Below are 17,821 nucleotides of genomic sequence, written 5' to 3'. Positions count from 1 at the left end.
ACCAGTCCATTTGTTTCCCCTTGCTAAGTAAGTGTTCTTTACGTCACTAAAGTACATTTAGGGAGAGTGAAGAAAACATATCAAGTGTAGCATGTTGTATTGATGGTCACTGATCTGTTACCCTCCCTCCCCCTCATACTGCCTTAGAAAAGTATCCTTGGTCTCTTTAGAGACTTGCACTGTGGCATGAAACATCTGATTGTAGTTGTGCTCTTTGCTTTGTGATAAAGGAGTCTTCTCTTGCTATTCAGATGGAAAACAAATTGAGGGCTCAGATCTGATCCAGGAGAGAATGTCTATGAACAGCCACCTGTGCCCTCTTCGCTTTTTTTCTTTTCTTTTTCTTTTTTTTGCCAAAAAGTTTTTAAAGCAGTGTTGAAGCTTAAGGGTTATTACCATTATATTTAGCAGCGATCATAAACTCAGACACTTGCAAGGACTTCTCTTTAATCTCTTTCCAACAGACAGTGGCAATAATGTTACCAATAATAGCTACAGTTAGTGAGTGCTACCATGCCCAGCAGTGCTCTGAGTGTTTTGCTTGCATAACTTATTGCACTTTGTTATGAAGCAGTCTCTGCCTTCAGAAGAGTTGCGAGTATAGTAGAAAACCTTAGTTTCTAACGGAACCATTTGGAAGTATGACATCACCATGAGGCCGTATCACACTCTAATACTTGGTGTATTTCTTCTGAGCAAGGGCATTTTCTTATACAACCACAATACAGTCCTCCACCTCAAGAAATTAACACTGAAATATTACCATGGAATCCACAGACCCCAGTCAAGTTTTATCAGTTTGCTTAGTAAAGACCTTTATGAAAAAGGATCCAGTTCAGCATGATGGATTTTGTTGTCTTACAACTGGTTTGTCTGTGTGGAGTAGTTTCTCAGTCTTTTCTCTTACTTCATGACCTTAGTACTTTGAGACTATAGGGTATTTTGTAGACTGTTCCTCAGTTTACATGGATGCTTTTTCCTTATTAGATTTAGAGCCTGTATCTTTGACACGGATAGCACAGAAGTCATGTGTTCTTGTTTTTTACTTCTTGTCACGTAGTATATAATTTTAGTTTGTCTCCTTGCAGGGAGTGTTCACGTTGATCACTTGAATAAGGTGCCAGGCTTTGTAATTGTAAAATTTCTCTTTTTCCGTTTATAATTAATGACTATTTTGTGGGAGGTTGCTTTGAGATTGAATAGATAGCCTCTTCCTCATGAAACTTTCAGTTTTTCAGTTTATTAATTTATTTGCACTAGGTTGATTAATCGCTTCCTATTTTTTTAATTTTTATTTATTTTGAGAGGGGGAGTGAGCATGAACAGGGAAGGGGCGGAGAGAGAATCCCAAGCAGGCTCTGCATTGTCAGCCCAGAGCCTCACAAACTGGGAAATCATGACCTGAGCTGAAATCAAGAGTCAGATGCTTAACCGACTGAGCCACCCGGGTGCCCCTTTGGCTTCCTGTTTTATTCAGTTGTTGATAATCTGTTACTATGATTCATTTTTAGGGCAAATTGTTGCAGATTATGGAGGGCGATACTTAGAAACCAACCAACCAAGAATGCTGCTTAGGGGTGGTCGTTACTTTGTGTCACTGAGGAGAAGGCCAGGGGGTGGCAGGGCATGGAGAGACTGAGACTTATAGTACTTTCACGTCTGTATTTCTGGACTTCAGTGTGTGTGTGTATCCATGCTTTCATACCAGGTTCTCCAAACCTAATCCCAATACCACAGGGGTCCTGCTAGCTTTTTCCTTATTTCTAATTCTCATCTTTAACAGTGAGAAACCTTGTTTCGGGTTCCTGAGTATCTTTACTTCAGTTTCCTATCACTGACTCTGCTCTCTCCCTCACATGGGTGAGTTTTGACATGCTCAGCTGTATCTTTAGTAGATTTAGCATTTGATATTTCTTAGCATGACCTCAAGGAACCAAATTTGTAACATTTTCTTTTTGGAGTCTGTGGGATAATGCTCACTCTGTACTCGATTGTTTAATTCCCATAAAAGTTCAGTGCGGCTGACGTTACCTTTATTTGACAAATGAGAAAATTGGTATGATATTAAATATCTGCCTAAAGCATGCAGTTAGTAAACAGGAAACACCGAGCCTGTTTGACTCCAAAGCCTGCGCTTTCATCATAGATTGATTCATATGCAGCCTAATTTTCTTCTGGCTTTGTTGAAAGATAGCTTTAAGCTTTCCTAATGAAGAAAAATATATGTACTTGCTAGAGAATAACTTGACAAATAAAAAGTTAAAGAAGCAAACTGAAATAATACATAATTCTTTAATTCATGTTTGTGTTTTTTCTTTCACTGTACATCTGTGTGCATGTTTATACGTGTATGAATATTTTAAGATTATAAATAAAATACTGTTTACATAAATATACATATAATCATGTATTCCTCTATTCATTTTTTTAATTGTGAACATAGTACCATGTCAGTAAACATTTGTAATGAGCACCATATCTACCATCATGTGGATGTGTCATAATTTATCTATTCCCATATTGTTGAACATTTATGGTTTTTCCGGTATTTAATTATCCTAAATTATATTGTGGCCATCTTTTTTCCGACATAAATCTTTTTTTTTTTTTTTTTAATGTTTTTATAAATTTTTGAGGCGGAGAGAGACAGAGCATGAGCAGGGGAGGGGCAGAGAGAGAGGGAGACACAGAATCTGAAGCAGGCTCCAGGCTCTGAGCTGTCAGCACAGAGCCCCACGCGGGGCTCGAACTCACAGACCGTGAGATCATGACCTGAGCCGAAGTTGGATGCTTAACCGACTGAGTCACCCAGGCGCCCCTGACATAAATCTTTATACTGAAACCAAAAAGTAACAATCTAGATCTCCTTTATTTCAGTTAATTTGGATTTCAGACATTTTGGGATCTAGTTCTGTCTTGGGTTGTCTTTTCTATTCATCACAGCTCATGGTCTTTGTATAGCTTTTGAGGACAAGAAGCTGGAACCAGGTGTAAATATTTTCTTGTTCACTTGTTCACTTGTTCACTTGTTCACTTTTCCTCTGTTATCATAGTTGAACTCTGAAGACATTTATGCCAGATGCCAGATGGCAAATGTTGGGCACAATTGAGAGTACATGTATAGTTGGAAACACAGCCCCACTGAGGATAAATGGGACCGTAGAATAGGACAAAAAACCAGATTTGATCATTTTAAAAACCCCTTGCCAGTAAGTATCTACCAGTGTTGAATAAAATATAACAGAACGTTTGGGGTGCCTGGGTGGCTCAGTCGTTGAGTGTCGGACTTCAGCTCAGGTCATGATCTTGTGGCTGGTGAGTTTGAGCCCCGTGTCAGGCTCCTTGCTGACAGCTCAGAGCTTGGAGCCTGCTTTGGATTCTCTGTCTCCCTCTTTCTCTCAATGCCTCCCCACCCTGCTTGCGCGCGCGCTCGCTCTGTCTCTCTCTCAACCATTAATTTTTTAAATAGATAAAATACAACAGGACTTTAAAATGCAGAGATGTGCTTGGAGGAGTTAGGAGAAACTGAAAAGTAAAGCAGTAAGCTGATTCTTCAGTAGCCTACAGTGAGAGGAGGTTGGGTCAGTGTTTCCTTAATAAGGGGTCTTGTCTTTAACACCCAGCAGGTATAGGAGATGGAGCCTTATTCTCTAGGGACTAGGGAGTTGGAACTGAGAGCCCTCTACCAGGTTAGGGCCATCAAAGGTCTGTTCTTCAGTGAAAGGATGAACGAGGTCATGTATCTGGAATTAGAGGGACGTGATCGAGAAACCTGTTTGAGACTGGGACTCTAAACACAGAAAAGGAAAAGAGGAGTAGAGGGAGAATTTCCCTCCTAAGTCCTAACTTTGGGCCTTGCCTCCATGACAGGGCATGAATTTACATTCTTGAAAAGTATGAGAACTCTAGGATCAGAAGATAATATAAAAAATGGTCTTGGGGCACCTGGGCGGCTCAGTCAGTTAGGTGTCCGACTTCAGCTCAGGTCATGATCTCACGGTCTGTGAGTTCGAGCCCCATGTTGAGCTCTGTGCTGACAGCTCAGAGTCTGGAGTCTGCTTCGGATCTGTGTCTCCCTCTCTCTCCGCCCCTCTCCCACTCGCTTGTGCACGCACATGCATGGTGTGTGTGTCTGTCTCTCTCTCTCTCGCAAAAATAGACATTAAGGGGCGCCTGGGTGGCGCAGTCGGTTAAGCGTCCGACTTCAGCCAGGTCACGATCTCGCGGTCCGTGAGTTCGAGCCCCGCGTCGGGCTCTGGGCTGATGGCTCGGAGCCTGGAGCCTGTTTCCAATTCTGTGTCTCCCTCTCTCTCTGCCCCTCCCCCGTTCATGCTCTGTCTCTCTCTGTCCCAAAAATAAATAAACGTTGAAAAAAAAAAAAATTAAAAAAAAAAAAAAATAGACATTAAAAAGTGGTCTTGAGGGGCATCTGGGTGGCTCAGTTACTTGAGTGTCTGGCTCTTGATTACATCTCAGGTCATGATCCCGGGGTCATGGGATCAAGCCCTGCATGGGGCTCTGCGCTGAGTATGGAACCTACTTGAGATTCTCTCTCTCTAACCATGCCCCTCTTCCCTACTTGCATTCTCTCTTCTCTCTCCCTCCCTCCTTCCCCCCCCCCCCCAAATAAAAATTAAAAAATAAAAAAAAGGTATTGTGAAAAAAAAAGTGGTCTTGGGCCATTGAGCTTTGAAGGACACCTGAGAGAAGTATCTGTGAAATTTTTTTCTTTCAAGAACTTGTAGGATATCTACAGATAAAATATCTTTGAATGCCCAACACACTGTTAAAAAATTACAAAATGTTGGAAGAAACCAGGTGCCATCAACTTGAGTCAGATAAAACAAATAGTAAGATACACATACCTGAGAACTTCAACACTAGAGCTATCAGAGAGAGACTGTATGACAAAGTTAAACAAAGTAGAACCTGTATTTCCCTCTCACATAAGCAGAGTTTGAGAAGAAGCAATCATAGGCTGATCAGGGGCTCTCCAACCAACCCATCAGGGACCTATCCTTAACTTCAGCTTTTACCTCGTGCTCAAGATGCTGATGGAATGGTTGCCATGACATCCACATTTCAAGCTGGAAGAAAGAGGAAGTGGGTAAAAAATGCATGCTTCCTTCTTTATTTAAAGGCAATTTCATTATTTGCACAGGACACTTCCTTCTCTTCTCACTAGACCAAAATGGGGAAAAAAAAAATCGACTCTGGCTTTACAGGTGAATTCTACCAGTGTTACAAGGGACAGAGAAAGATGATGTTGGTTCCTCAAGTCATGTTATGAAGCTAGTAAAATCTTTATACCAAAACCAGATCAAAAAGTAAAATTTATAGGTCAGTTCTACTTATGAACATGCATGTAAGATGTTTAAATAAAATATTAGATGATGGAATCTGCAAAGCATTAAAAATCCCATTTGGTTGTATAGAACACAAGACAGTTGGAACAATAGTTTATCTGTTAATATAGCTTACCACTTTAATGTGACGAAGAAGAAATACACCCTCATCTTGATGTTGGAAAAGCATTTGACAGAAGTCAACAGCTAGTCAATATTGAGGGAAGGGACTCTTACCAAAGTAACAGCAGAATGAAACTTCCTTGTTGTGACAGATCCCTTCACCAAAAACTTAAAACAAGCACCATACTTAAAGGTAGAGTGTTGGAAATACCCCTCTAAGATCAGACAGTAAAAGAATAAAAGGAGTCCCAGGTCTGTGAAGACGTGAAAATGTGTCAGGATTGAGGATGAAGAAATGAACCTTTATTAGTACGGCATAGTTACTTTTTTTTTTTTAATTTTTTTTTTCAACGTTTATTTATTTTTGGGACAGAGAGAGACAGAGCATGAACGGGGGAGGGGCAGAGAGAGAGGGAGACACAGAATTGGAAACAGGCTCCAGGCTCCGAGCCATCAGCCCAGAGCCCGACGCGGGGCTCGAACTCACGGACCGCGAGATCGTGACCTGGCTGAAGTCGGACGCTTAACCGACTGCGCCACCCAGGCGCCCCGGCATAGTTACTTTTGCCACGAGAGTCTGAGAAAGCATGTATACTGATCAGATAAGCCAGCATGCTCGCTGGATACTAGAGCATTATGTGTGACAGCTCCATTTCCAAACGCTACGGACAATTAGAGAATACAGTTTAAACACACTGTTTCTAAACACTTCCCTCCTCTTGATGTGAAGTTAGCACTAATTAAAAGTCAAATAGAATATTTTTTTTTCCCAGCAAGTGTTTTTCTCTAGAGGTGCCCAAATGTTAAGTTTTCATTGCTGTTTTTGCTTTACAATTTGTGGTTAGTAAATAAAACATTTTAAACATTTTTGTAGTTTGAGTGAGTAGAAAACTCTTTAAAATAGAACCTCAGAAAGTTCCATGTTATAACTCCTACTTTACATGTGATGAACATAAATTTTCTGCTCACTAAAAGCTACTGCGGTGGACAAAGTGGGTTTTCAGTCCGTTTTTATGTGATAAACCTTTTTAATTTTAGACAGAATCCATTAATATGGAATATTCATTTCACCCACTCAGCTCCCTTTTAACCTATTCATAAATGTGAATTCTTCACCTCTTGTTCGCTAGGGATTAATTGGAGGGATTAATTAGGGATTGTCTCTGAGATCCGGAGACAGTGTGCGTGTAGCCGGGATCACAGGACTTGCGGAAGGACCTCGCGGGAGGCCACCGAAGGAGGCGCTGGGGCAGCCCACGTGAGTGGTGTGTGCGAATGCCTGCAGCCGGCCCGGTAGCAGGTTCGGGAAACGTGGCAGGAATGAGGTTTGGGCAGGTAGGCGGCAGCTGTAGGCAGACGTCGAGTGGGTAAGACAACCACAGAGAAAACAAGGGGCAGGTTTGAGGGGCTTGGAAGTGCCGAGTAGAGTTACAGGGTGTCCTCCTTGCAAGACAGGGCTCGGGGGCAACAGGGCCGTTTCTAGAATTGCGGTGTATGCTAAAGTGGCACATTGGCTTACTTAATTACCGACCAGTAGTTGTCAGGACTCCTCGATTTCCTCTGAGGATGAAGAGAACCGATCTCATATTCTGAGGTTGGATTGAACTCGAAGCTGGGTGTTAAGTGATTCAGGCTGGGAATGAGAGCACTGTGGAAGCAGGTGGCCCAGCAGGTCACTCGTTGCCGCTGATGTATCCAGTCTCCGGATGCCATGAGGACTGATGATTGAAGACTCGTACAAGTAGTTTTTGTTATATGTATGTCTCGCCTGTCAATATTTTCTCTATGTAACTCACTGGGTCTGATGTCAGTACATGTAACTCTCTAGGTCTTTCACCCAGATCACGTGTTAACCTTTTGCAATACTTGCTTTATCGTTTTATTCTTACTGATTTTATTTTATGTATTATTTATCTTTTTAACTTTGTTACAGATTTGCCTTCTTATTTTTTGTGTTTGCTGTGTTATTCTCTGTATTAACCATCTTTGCTTCATTGTTCTGTTTTCCTTCCCTGAACTATTTAGGAATGAACTGTAGCATCAAGCTTCTTTCCCCCTAAATGTTTCAATGTATATTTCTCAGGAACAAGGACATTCTCTTACATAACCGTGGTGGGCTTAGCAAAATCAGGAAAGGTGACATTGATATAATATCATTTAATCTAATATTGTCCACATTTAAATTTTGCTAGTTTTTCTCATATTGGCCTTCACAGTAATGTCCCCCCCGTGATCGTGCATTGGCATTTCGTTGTTTTATCTCTTCAGTGTTCCTTGCCTCTCTTTGTTTTCATAACATGTTTCTTAGCCTTGTTTTGTTTTGTTTTGTCATCGCATTAACATTTTTGAGGAGTTAGAAGCCAGTTTTGTTGAATTCTTCAGTTCAGGTTTGTTTGAGGTTTCCTCGTGGTTAGACTTAGCTTTTGTAATTTTTGCCAGGAAGTTACTATAGAAGTGGTATTTTGCCCTTCTCAGTGTGTCAGATGTGGTTTTTGTTGTTGTTGTTGTTGTTTTTGAGGTTTAGAGTAAGAGATCTGGGTGGTTCCAATAAAGATGATTTTGATGCCGTCCTTGCCCCCAAAGAGCTTAACATCTGTCAAGAGAGGTGAGGCACCTCAGGAAAAGGAGCAAGAGGAGAGTGGAGTTCTCTGAGGTTCCCCAGCTGCTCCCAGTAGGGAGGTCCCTCCAGAGAGGAGCCGGTGGGGATTGTGGGCGAGCGGGTGAAATCTGCCTGCTACAGAGAAGACGGAGAAGAGAACGGGAGAGTGCGCCCTGGTATGCGGCCCGGGCCGAGGGGAGCCGGGATGGGGAGGAGGGTGTGCACAGGTGGTGTAAAGGGGACAGAGGGGAAGTGAGTGTCAGCAAGGACAGCAAAGAGGATGCTGAGATAGGCCGGGGCCACCGCTGAGATCCGGTGTTTGGAGGAGAGGTCATGAGGTTTTGATGGCTTGCCCTTCGTGTCTCTCAGGGTATTTGGTGGGACCAGAATCTTAGTTTACATTCCTTGACTTGGTATCACAATAACATTTTTATGCTGTGTTTCACAGAATAGTTCCTGTGGTTTTTCAGAAGAATGGTGAATTTATTAAATTATTGTTTTATGTTGATTCCTGCAAGCAAGCATTTTCCATGCGATTCGGTAGTTTTTTTGAAAAAAGCACTTTTGCAGGAAATGCTTCGGTGCTCGTATTCGTGCTCTTTGACTTCTGGGTTCTAATTCAGTTGCTTTTGTTGCAGAGCGTCTTTTTCTTTAGACTATTTCTAGTCACACAGTTCTTTGTTTAATTTGAATTTTCTTTTAAATTTTATTTTTAAAGAGAGAGAGAGTGTGTGTGTGTGAGCGGGGGAAAGGGGTGGGGGGGTGAGAGAGAGAGAGAGAGAAGGTAGGAGAGGAAGAGAAGACAAGACAAGACAAGACAAGAGAATCTTAAGCAGGCCCCATGCTCAGCACAGAGCCCAGCACTGGGATCATGACCTGAGCCAAAATTGATTGTCAGATGTTCAACTGACTGAACCACCCAAGCGCCCACCAGTTGCACACTTTTGGGGACATGTTATTTTATATACCAATAGGGAAAGTGGTCTTCCAGACTGTAGATAACTTGCTTCAGGTGCTTGGTCAAAAGCAACACTTACTTAAGTGTATTTGGCATTTCTTGTGTAAATTACATTTTCAGCACAGTGAGAGGGTTTTTTTTTTGTTTTGTTTTGTTTTGTTTTAATGTCAGTCTCAGAATATAAGTTTATTTGATAGCAAAAACAGGGATACTAAAGAAATGGAATGGGTGGGTCCTCCATTTATTTTAGGAAACTTGAGGACGCTGAGTACTCTCTTAAGCGGGTTTTGATTTCTTCACACCCTGTTATATTTGTGGGAAGCACAGTTGGTACTGCTCTTTCCTACTCTTTCTGGACCTTTGTATATTTTCGGGAGTTTCATGGTCTTACTTTCCTTTTTTTTTTTTTTTTTTTTTTTTATCATAACTGAGTAATCATACATAGAATCATCTCTTAGTTTGCAAATGGACACTAAGCTTGCGTTTACCTCCAGAGCCAGAATATCTTACGTGGCTGACAGCCCAGTTTGCCTTTGTGCTGGAGGTGGAGGTTGTGGGGAGAGGGCACAAAACGTGTTTTTAAAGATTTTAACAGAAAATGTCTTGGCCGGTACTGTGGACGATACGGATACGTTGCTCAGTATGACGAGGATGGTGTGGCCTTGTTGATGTGGCTTGGGAAATCTTTTCTGATTAAATTGCAAATGAATTTAGCTTCATGGGCAATGCTGTAAACCATTGCCTAGAATTTTGAATCGGGAGACCTCCAATGAGATTTTTAGACGCTCGAGTGTTTGTGGCCAGGTGTCCTTTGCCCTCTTGGTTTGAACTTTCCTACCCTTCTTAGTGTTACAAGTCCATTCTGCAAGCGAGACATGCCCGACTGGGTTCGTATCTCTTCGGGAAACGTTTTTATTTGTTATTTAGGCAATTTTAGAGCGGCCTGTTGAAGGGAGATTAGGCTCTTTGCACAAAACGCAGCATGCTTCGGCTACCCCGCTTGCTCTCCTGTCTACACTGTGTTTGTAGCTGTGACGATACCCAGGACTCCACAGCTTTGCCAGGATCGTTTGTGCGGCCTTTTCCCAAACGTTTACAAAGTTTTCCAGACGAGATTCGTGGGGTGGTTTCCCCTCGGAAGCTACTGGCACGTTTAGAAGTGCACTGCGGTTTCTGGTCACTCGCCGTATGTGTGGTCATTCCTCTCCGTGGACCTTTTGATCTTGTTTCCTCTTGAAGACCCTGCTGTTTAAAACCACAATTAAAAAGGAAAGCAAGGGCAGACAAAAGTTGCCGCCGCCTCGTCAGGGCAGGGCGGCTGCCCGAAGCCTGTGGACGGCGCGGCTCGCCGAGCTCCCCGGGGTTGGCCGTCTCGGATCCCCTTTCCGAGGCCCCGCTTCCCTGCACACTAGCTTGGTTTGCAGGGAGAAGCCGCAGTCTGTTGGCTGGGCTTTATTTACGGAAACAGCAGGGTTGAGATTGATTGCGTTGAGAGACAGTGTATGGATGAGGGAGGGTCACAGCACATGCTCAGTCCTGTCAGAGTGAGGGGGAAGTTTCTGCGTTCTGCGTGAAGGCTTAGGTCATAGCACAAGCTCAGTGAAAGCTCTGTGAGGTCTCTCAGACTGCATGTGCCTCCATTTTGAGTTGTTAGAGTAGAAAAGGGCAGAGTTTTGACAGTAAGTCGAGGTTCAGGGACACAGCTAGACTCACCAGAGCCTCTGTTAGTCATGGATGATCCATTCAGCCCCTGCAGGTAGGCTCTCTCCCTCTGGCTCACCGGAACAGTGGTGGGTTTTGCTGCTCGTGCTGACTTCGGAAGATGTTTCTGAATCATTTCATCATTCACGGTGCATGTTCCCGAGAGCCTCCCGTTCGGCCCTGGCTGGCCACGTAGGTGGTGTCGCGAGGCCCGAAATCAGCGCTGAGAACGGGGTCTGCGCGGGGCTGCCCTCGGCAGATGGAGAACCTTGTGGGTCCTGCTGTCCCCGGGCTTCTCCCCTTCCCCGCCCCTCCCCTCTTCCTCTCGGGGTGTAGTTTCCACCCGAGTCCCGCACGGATGCCCGGCGCCGAGCCTGCTTGCCGTCGGGCACCTGCGGGGCAAACCCGCCCGCCGGCCGTTCCGTTGCCGTGTGGCGGGGAGGGAATGCCTGGGCCCAAGAGCAGCTCTGTTTGGATGTTTTAGGAAGGGTGGTAGGTGGGCAGCTATTGGTTGCTTTGAAGGTGGGTGGAACTTGTTTTGATTGAGAGCCTGTTTGCCAGAGCAAATTATATTTCTTGTGATCTGTTTCTGAAGTCTGGAAATGAAATAGTGTCTACGTTTTGACACACGCAGGAAGCAGTTGTGGATTACGGTCGCGACATTATCACCTTAAAATGGATTTTTTTTTAGACACGTTTTCTCTTGCTTCAAAAGGAAAGAACCCGTTCTTTTCAGAGCTTAGGGAAAATGTCTTGGAAATTAAAAAAAAAATTGTATGCGGTGACGTGTGTGAGAGAAGTTAAGATTCCAGGTATTGTGTTTATATTGATTTTGTTTGTTTCAGCAGAAGGTGGCATTTGTGGTGTATGTGCATTTTGGTGGGTGACGTGTGAATTCTGTAGGAGAAGAGTAAAAAGAGGAGTTGAGGAGAAGGTGGAGCACTGACCGGGCCAGTTTCTGTGCCCACCGCTCGATGGGCCCGACACGAGTCTTTTCTGGGAGGGGAAGTTACGGTTTTTTTGTGTGTCCCGTGTGCGGCCAGGGCTCAGACAGACGCCTCTCATCATGGTGAACGTAGGGAGCCGGTCACACTACTCAGATTTAGGAAAGTTGAATTCTTACCCAGATAGTACGCGAAGTTTGTGGGTGATATTGGTTGTCCCTCTTTGGTTCGTCTCCCCTTTTTTCTTCAGACGAAAGTTGGAAAAAATTTTTGAAGTGACACTTAAGTTACCGCGCGTCTGTGAGGATGAATGGAGGAAGTACGCGGTAGGGAGGAACGGACAGCTGGAAGATGCCCATAGGATAGGGAAGCAATTCATGGGCCACTGATGACGCGGGGAGAGATTCCGAGCGTAAGCTGTGCGTCGTGCACTGTGAACGTGGAGCCGTGCGTACTCCCCTCTAGTCGGAGGAGGCCCCTGGTTTTGGTAGAAAGTTGTAAGGAAGGCTGGGGTGAATTCTAGCCACTGGCAATATTGCTCAAGTACGATCTGGCTTCCAGCAGGTTCAGTTTGGGGATTGTGATTAAGGGGATGAATTAATTGTACAGGGATAATTTGGAGTAGTGCATTTATCACTATTTTTGATCTTTTTTTCCTGTTGATACCAGGACTGTCTTCCCAGTGATCACATTTATTTGAACATTGCATTTGGGAATTTGGGGCAGTTTTTCCCCATACCACGTAGTGTTGCTTCTGGAACTTGTCTCATTTCACTCCATTCAGAATACTCTGCCTTTCTGCTTTTCTCTTGTAAGTCTAAAATTACCCTCTCTCCGGACAAGAGGATCTAGGCCCCGAGGCACTTAACACCCAAGACTCGTTTCAGAAAATCCTCATTTGAGTCAGGAGAATACCCGTCCGGAAAGCAGTTGTGGAACTGCCTTTCTGTTGTAGGGTCTCCAGGTCTTCAACTTTTTTATGTTTAGCAAATAAAGCGTGAATTGGAAGCTATGCTCAGGAATCAGCTCCGGTCAGGTTCCTCCTGCTGGCCCGGCCAGCCTGGCCTGGCCTGATACAAATGTGCGCTCGTGAGCTCGTGTGTAGCCGCCTAGTCCGATGGCGAGGACTCGTAGTTACCACTGCTGTCCAGAGTCGGATTTTTGTGTTTCAGATCAGGTAAATGGGTCACAAGGGCTGTTCTTTGTGTCGTGTGCGTTTGTTCTGTGTTTTCCTGTCTTGGGAAAATAGAACGTTACTTGTTGACCAGCCATCCCCTGCTTTGGGGTTTCTGTGCTTGTCTGGTGGTGGTAGCACTGAAGGAACGGCACACGGAAGGTCATTCTCTTGGTTCCTGAAGCTGCCCAGGGCCCGCACAGCTTGGGCATCGGAAAGATTTTCATTTCGTTTTGGCCTCGGGCTCTCCTCCTGTTGTACTTCAGAGTAGCAGGAAATGTTGGTGAACATGGACAGCATATGTTTCCAACAGAACGTAAAAATAAAAGTTCATCAAAATATTGCCTTGTTTTTAGCTTTTCTTGTCATTTTATTAGAATCTTGAATCAGAGTCCAAGGTTGAGGCTTAAAACTAAAGTGTTCCTTCCTCTTAAAAAAAGTTTTTTTTAATGTTTATTTTTGAGAGAGAGACACACAGAGTGTGAGTGGGGGAGGGGCGGCGAGAGAGGGAGACACAGAACCCGAAGCAGCTCCAGGCTCCGAGCTGTCAGCCCAGCGCCCGACGCGGGGCCCAGACTCACGAACCGTGAGATCATGACCTGAGCTGAAGTCGGACGCTTAACCGACTGAGCCACCCAGGCGCCCCTAAAGCGTTCCCATAAAACAGACATTTTGCAGCGCCTGTGAATCTGCTGATAACATAGCTCCGTTTTTTACCACTTTCTAGATTCTTGTCTGGTGCGTTAGCTATGGATGGGAAGACTCTGGTACACCTGAGACCTGATGTTCACCACGTCTGTGATTCTCCAGTTGTTCATTGTTCCTGATCCTTCTTCCTTCTGAATTCATTTTTCATTTTCCACTTTACTTTTTGGTCATTACTGAACTGAGCTGTCTTTCTGCCGGAGAGGCATTTATTCTAAAGCTATAAAAAAAAATGTCAGCCAGAATGAGAGAGAAAATAGACAATACAGGCTTAAAGGGAGATTTGAAGTAATGAATTTCATGAATTTGTGTCCATTCACGAGTCTTCCCCACAAACTGATGATCCTCTGTATTGAGCAGTTTGTGATAGGGGAGAATACAGGTTCCTGCACATAATCTTTAAAAGCAGATCTGAAAAAAACTAATCTTTTCTGGTACACCTTTTGATACTTTGGGTCTAAGCTAAAACAGTTCATTTTAATTCAGTTGAGACAATTAGACGTTATTTCTGTCAGAGTTCTTTGACTTATACATTGTATACTTATACACTTCTACAGTGACTGACTGTCTCTTGGGCGTGGGCTACATCTGTTCTTATAGCCTTAGTTCCTTTTAGAGAGCCTGCCAAATGGGCCTCCGATGTAAGTATGTTGAATAAATTAGTGGCGTCGATGGTAAGAGGAAAGAGTAGATTTGGAGCTAGATGGTATGGTTCAAATTCCACCCAATTAGTGACACTGGACGAGCTGTGACACTGGATGAGTTTATATACTCCTCTCAATTTCCGTGTTCTCATGGGTCATATTTCCATATGACTGTATCTCCAATCAGATAAATATGATTTTTCACAGTTGTTGTAAAGATGGGGTGAAAACACTTATGAAAGTGCTTGGCACTCAGTTGCTCAGTGTGTTATTTTTATTAATTCCAAGGCCAAGTCTTCAATCTCATGTGGGTATGGTTATCTCAGCAACATCTATAGTTTTTGTCAGTCTAGTTAAGACAATGTCAAGTGTTATGGTAATTAAATTAGTGATCAGTATACTTAACTGCCATTTACTGATCTCCTTTCTTCTCTTGCCCTTTGGGTGTTTTACATCGGAAGCTTTACTTCCATGCTGTGTAGAACGTTCAGTGTGTTTGGCATTAAACATTGTTCCTTTCTTACCTCTTCCTGGTGTGTGTGTGTGTGTGTGTGTGTGTGTGTGTGTGTGTGTGTGTGAGAGAGAGAGAGAGAGAGAGAGAGAGAGAGAGAGAGAGAGAATGCTGTGAAGGCTGTCTCCTCCCCCTCTTCCTCCCACCCCCATACTTACACCACCACATTGCATAGGGCAATGGTCATGTTTTTCATAGTATTTCCCAGAGACTTCCTAGTGGGAACAAAGAAAGGTTCACACATGCATTGAGGACATACTTACTTATAGTCCAGTCTCCCTCTTTTTCTGGGGATGCTATGTTTCTGTTTTTATAAAGTGTGATTTTAGTGTGCAGAAAGCCAGCAACATTTTTGGTCAGGAGATCGGCTTAATCTTCAAATATTGCTGCTTTATAAATTATTTCAATCACCGTGGGATTTAAAAAGTAAGTCTGTTTTCCAAAGCATCATTTTTGTGCATATAGCTTTGTGTTGGGCTGTGATGACCATTTTTGAAATGAGATCCTTTTTCATGTGCTTAAAAAAATTTTTTTTTTACCCATTTTTTCCATGATGTGTACTTTGTATAGAGGCCACATTTTTTTTTTTTTAATGTTTATTTATTTTGGGGACAGAGAGAGACAGAGCATGAACGGGGGAGGGGCAGAGAGAGAGGGAGACACAGAATCGGAAACAGGCTCCAGGCTCCGAGCCATCAGCCCAGAGCCTGACGCGGGGCTCGAACTCCCGGACCGCGAGATCGTGACCTGGCTGAAGTCGGACGCTTAACCGACTGCGCCACCCAGGCGCCCCAGAGGCCACATTTATTGTATCTTATTGTCAGCATGGAAATTCTTCTCATGCCTCAGCCAATGCCCAAATTCTTAGTTCTGGACTCTGACTTGTGTTTAGAGGGGACTCTGGAAAGGAGAGCTACTTCAGTGGCCTGGAATCCTCTCTGATTAACTCAGTGTGGCCCCTCAAAAGGGCACCTTTGTCTCCTCAGGCCTTGGTTCCTTCTGTTAAGCTAGACGATTAGATCACATGGCCTCTAATAAGGAACTTTCCATCAGAGAAAATCTAAGATACTCTGATTTGAGATTTTGACCGGCTTCTATGTTGACCTTTGCATTTGTGTATGCAAATTGGAACATTAAGTCTTTCAGTTGTTGATGGATTCTCCATCTCTCTCTCTCTCTCTCTCTCTCTCTCTCTCTCTCTCTCTCTCTCTCGATAATTCAGTATTCATTCAAAATATTCTTCCTGCTGGGCAGGAGGGCTAGCCTTCTGTCGCACGTGACTTGGCTTAATTTTGCATCAAAGTGCTTAGTTGCTGTCTATGACTAAACGATAGTTGAGTTAAAATACTGGAGTCATTTATTCATTTAGAATATATTCAGTGAGTGCCAGTGGGCCCTGGGATATAATGGTGAGCTAAAAAACAGACTCCGTTCCTTACCTGCATGGAGCTTTCAGTCTAAGCACATTGAAAGAAATAATAACACAAAATGCATATAAAATTGTGCCTGTGATTAGGGCTGAAGAGAAGTAGGTGGTGCTCTGGGAACTCCTGGTAGAGAGTTCGCTCCTGTTGTCACCTGCCACCAGTACTTAGAGCTAATAATAGCAGTGGCCCCTGTGCAGCAGGACGATGCTGCTTCTCTCGGTAGATCATCTTTTATTTTTGTAGCAACCTTGCAAACTAGTCATCATGAACTTCATCTCACAGATGAGGAAACGGGCTCAGAGAGGTCGAATTGTGTCCTTAAGATCACGTTGAGGCTAATAAAACTTTGGTACTGAGATTTTAACCCGTCTTCCTTTGACTCTGAAGTCTGTGCTCATCCCCTGGCCCTGAGCATCTAGGCTCAGGTGTATGTGCCATCTCCTCCCTCCCAGTCGTGGGGAGCCACGGTCGTGGGGCATCTCAGGGTGTACAAAGCGCAGTGATCTTACTCAGATTTGGGGAGTTTCTTAAGACAAATGGGAGTATGTTCTGGAATAGCATACAAAATGTATATGGGTTTTTACGATACTATGTCAGACTTTAAAGATATTTCAGACTTGTTAAAGACTGCTTTGGACATAAGTGTTCATGCTGGAGAAATCTGAGAAACCCTGCATGCTATTCTAGTTTTCTTTCTTATCAGTCTCATTTTGACTCCTGCCCACAACCCTTCTTACAAAAAAAAGTGATTCTGATAAATTGCCTTTCGATTTTCCTAAAATTTGGTGTATTTGCTCTGGACCTACAGTCTGTTTCTGTGATCGCTTTCTGAATGAGCTAGTAAATAGAGTTTCTAGAGGCTTCTTTGTGTTGATGTCATGTCAGTCTTCCTGCTCAACTGAACACCTTATGGAAAAGATAAGAATGACCTCTTCTCTGAGCCTTGTGACCTGGAGGATAGGTACAGGAAGATCGCACAGTGATTTCATTCACACGTAACATTAGCCGCAGAGAAGGGGTCTGACTGGAGAGTTACACAGTCCCAGGCTTTGGGGAGTGGGCGGCAGGCCACACTGCTGTTACGTGCTGGGCTTGGATTGGGGACCAGGTCTGGGTTTACGATGGGAACTCGTGCCGGCTCCCTGTAAAAGGCCTCTTTTCTGCCAGCTCATGTCTTCTCCCCTGGACCCTGTGCCCTTGTCCCTCTTCCTCCTCTGTGGACTCAAGTCCTCATCTGAAGCAGTGACCACAGTCAGGTAGAGATATTTGGGTGTCTTGAGTGAAGGTTCCTCCCCAGACCCTCGCCTCTCCCACCCTGCATCTGGCCAGCCGGCTTTCTCATCTCCTTTGCGTAGATGCTTCTCCCTTTTTGATATTCCGTTACAGGCTTCCTGCTCCTTTCTGTCCATTCCCTGTTTACTTCTTAGACTAAAATGTTTCCATGGTAACAGGTTACTTTTCAAAGGGAACATCTTGTCATTTTATTTAATCCACTGCAGCTGAAGAGGACTGAAATATTAAGTTGTAGTTGCCATGGATACTGCTTTGTTACATGGATTTCTTTTGTATCAGATTTCATATACAATGAATTTCGTTCTTTTTTTTAATACTCCAGGAATAAACACAGTGACTTGCCATTATTGTTGTAATTTGGCTTCTGAGACTATTTTCATAGTCCAAAGATTTGTAG

General features: G+C 43.8%; 1 protein-coding gene and 1 long non-coding RNA gene across 2 annotated transcripts in view; one reads left to right on the top strand and one right to left on the bottom strand.

Moving 5' to 3' along the window:
- Positions 1–17,821, top strand: part of RERE (arginine-glutamic acid dipeptide repeats) — a 424,733-nt gene that overhangs the window by 274,715 nt on the left and 132,197 nt on the right.
- On the bottom strand, positions 9,430–10,793 carry LOC115520793. Its single transcript, XR_003970866.1, has 2 exons — positions 10,739–10,793; positions 9,430–10,267 (listed from the first exon to the last, which is right to left on the bottom strand). It is a non-coding gene; the product is annotated as an uncharacterized LOC115520793 (long non-coding RNA).

Source organism: Lynx canadensis, chromosome C1 (assembly GCF_007474595.2).
Source record: "Lynx canadensis isolate LIC74 chromosome C1, mLynCan4.pri.v2, whole genome shotgun sequence".
Taxonomy (NCBI): domain Eukaryota; kingdom Metazoa; phylum Chordata; class Mammalia; order Carnivora; family Felidae; genus Lynx; species Lynx canadensis.
Note: the sequence above shows the minus strand (reverse complement) of the source record. Positions and strands in the feature narration are given on the sequence as shown.